The sequence below is a fragment of the Lolium rigidum genome, chromosome 4, assembly GCF_022539505.1.
Source record: "Lolium rigidum isolate FL_2022 chromosome 4, APGP_CSIRO_Lrig_0.1, whole genome shotgun sequence".
NCBI classification, from domain to species: Eukaryota; Viridiplantae; Streptophyta; class Magnoliopsida; order Poales; family Poaceae; genus Lolium; species Lolium rigidum.
In genome coordinates, this window is record NC_061511.1 from 38,209,358 (window position 1) to 38,212,620 (window position 3,263).

Here is a 3,263-nt window from a genome sequence, read left to right on the forward strand (position 1 = left end):
GATCTATCTTGGAGAAAACTTTGGCTCCGGTCAACTGGTCAAACAGGTCTTCTATCTTTGGTAGAGGGTATTTGTTTTTGATGGTGACGTCGTTAAGCTTACGGTAGTCCGTACATAAACGATTGGCACCATCCTTCTTGTCCACAACTAAAACTGGTGATCTCCAGGGGGATGCACTCGGGCTAATCAAACCTTTGGCTAGCATATCGTCAATCTGCTTCTTCAACTCCACTAGCTCTGCTGGGTTCATGCTATAGGCTCTGCGGGCGATAGGTCCGAGTTCCGGGGATTAGCTCGATGATGAACTCGATATCCCTATCCGGGGGCATACCGGGTAGATCATCCGGAAACACATCAGGGTAGCGACAAACGACCCTGATTTGATCCAGAGTTGGCTTTGCTACACTTGAGTTGCAGGTGAATTTTCTGGGTAGTTTTTCAGAGACATGCTCAACTACGATACCGGTGCTGCTAGTCATGGTTATGGCTTTCTTGGCACAGTCTATCAATCCGTTGTGTTTGGACATCCAATCCATTCCTAGGACAACTTCCAACCCTTTAGTTCCCAGTATGATTAGATTTGCAAAGAAATCTACATCATGGATTTTGATTGGCACATTTTTGCAAAATTTTCTAGCTTTGGTGGTTGATCCGGGGATTTGAACTATCATGACATGCTTCAAACTGAGGGGTTGAATTTTACTGATTGATGCAAAGTCTTCAGTGACAAAGGAATGAGATGCTCCGGAATCAAACAACACTCTGGCAGGGATGTGGTTGACAGAAAACATACCCAGTACAACATCGGGTGCTTCCCGGGCTTCTTCGGCGCTCATGTGGTAGAGGCGGACGTTGCGGTTGTTGGGGTTGTTGGGGGCGAACTTCTTGCCGGTGGAGACACGGCGTTGCCGCCGAGCAGGTGCGGCGGTGTTGCCAGCGAGCTTGGCCAGACGCTTGGGACACTCGTTGGAGTAGTGCCCCACTACACCACACTCATAACAAGTGATAGTGGCCTTGTCTGGCTTGTTCGCAACGGGAACGGCATTGCTTCCAGTTCTGGGGGCGGTGTTGGTGTTGTTGTTGTTGTTAGGGGCTCGAGGTGGAGCGCGGTTGTAGTTGTGATTGTTGTTGTTGTTGTTGTAGTTGTTGTAGCCTCCCGGCTTGGAGTTTCCTCCACTCCGGTTCTGATAACCGGGGCGAGAGTTCTGCATCGGTGGCTTGTTGTTTCTCGGAGTGAAACTTCCGCTTGAGCTAGGGCGAAACCTTTGGGGGTGGCTTGATCCACTCTGATTCGCCATGCGGCGCTTGCGGTTCTCATTGGCTTGGTGTAACTTGCCCTCCATCTGGATGGCGGAGTCAACAAGGGCTTCGAGGTCGGCGAAGGGGATGTTGACGAGGACAGTCTGCATCTCATCATGCAGTCCGTTCAGGAATCTCTCCTTCCTCTTTTCAACGGTGTCGGTTTCATCGAGGGCATACCTTGACAAGGTGAGAAACTTGTCGCGGTATTCAACCACCGTCATGCGACCTCGTTTTAGTTCACGGAATTCATCCCTCATCTTCTTGATAAGACCCGGGGGTACATGGTACTTGCCGAACTTCAGTTTGAAATCCTCCCAAGTCATGAATTGACCTCCATTCATGGCACGGGTGCTTGTCCACCAAGCGCGGGCTGGTCCAGCGAGATAGTGAGTGGCGAACAAGACTTTCTCGTTGGCCTCCACTCCGGCTACCTCCAGATTGTTCTCCATAGTCTGGAGCCAATCGTCGGCGTCGAGGGGCTCCTCGGTCTTGCTAAACACCGGAGGGTTGGTGTTTTGGAAGTTCTTGAGCTTGGATCCGGGGTGGTCATGATTTCCGTGGCCTTGGTTAGCGATGTTCTGCAAGGCGATGAGGTTGGCTTGACGTTCAGCTCTTTCGGTTTCCCGGTCAGCAAGCAGGGTTTGCAGCAGTTGCAGCATCGCGTCGTTGGTGCGATTTGGAGGGGCCATCTGAATATATACAAGATTATGAGATAAGGGGGAACATTCTATGGTTCATTTTGGTTAAGTTTGAAACAATTTGAAAACTTGTAAACTTTTTCATGACAAACATAACATTCATTCATTCATGCAACACATAGTACAAACTACACACATACTCCAATGGTTTTAAGAACCATTCTCGAGCTACGATACAAAGGACGGGATACAACTCACACCTACTATAAGTGGAACTAGTGCAACTACTCCTCATCATCATCCACATCGATAGGGATGATTCCATCCTCTCCGGCCTCCAGAAACTCGTAGTCCTCCTCCTCGGTGTTCTCATCCTCCTCAAAGTCGTCGTCGTCACTCAGGAAGGCGCCTCCTCCCTGAATGTCTTCACCTTCTTCCTCCATCTCATTCAGCTGAGCTTCCTGGGCCTGAACAGTGGCCTCAAGTGACGCGATCCGGGCGCGAAGGCGACGAATCGTAGCGTCCCTCTTGGCACGCTCCTGGCGAAGGCTCCTGCGATCGTTGTTGAGGAGCTTCATCGCCTCACCCTGCTCGGTGATGTGAGCATGGGTCTGGTTCGCGTAAGCGCGAGAGGCGTCGAGGTCCCTCTGAGTCTGGTAGAGCATGAAGTCCAAGTGATCCACGTGGTGCCTCAACTGGGGGTGCAGGGGCACATCCATGGGTCTTCCCTCAGAGTTACGCCTTGCGAGATGCGCAAAGCGTTCCTCCCGAAGTGCTTCCACATTCTGTCCGCACAGGCGAGCAAGTGCTTCCTGAAGAGCACGTGCAAGCCCGTCGAGCCAGTTGCTCTCCCTGAAAGAGAAAAGGATCCTCTCAGAGGTGGGAGGCTCCAGCTTGCCCCTCAAGTCAGCGGTGATAATCCACTGCAGTTCCCCTCCCGGCTGGTCGTCCACCCGAATCCCGTGAAACTCGGGGTGTGGGCGGCCAAGGTGATCCGACAGGGAGTCGAGGTCATGCTCGAAGATCAAGTGTCCACCATTTCCAAGCTGGTAGAACTTGGTGTTGATGGGTTCATTCGGCTCCATCTGAAAGCGAAAAAGATGAGTAGGTTAGAGAGTGAACAAGTGTGGCAAATTTTTAGGTAGATTTAAATAAGGAGGGACATGAGTCACCAAGTTTGAAAAAGTCTCAAAGGCAAGAGGGTAAGTAAATTTTCACAAATATTCTCTTCATTTTGATTTCAAAATTAAGTTTTCTTTCGAACGTCCATTCTAACTAGGGTCTTCTAAGGTCAAACAATGGCTCTGATACCAACTTGTCAAC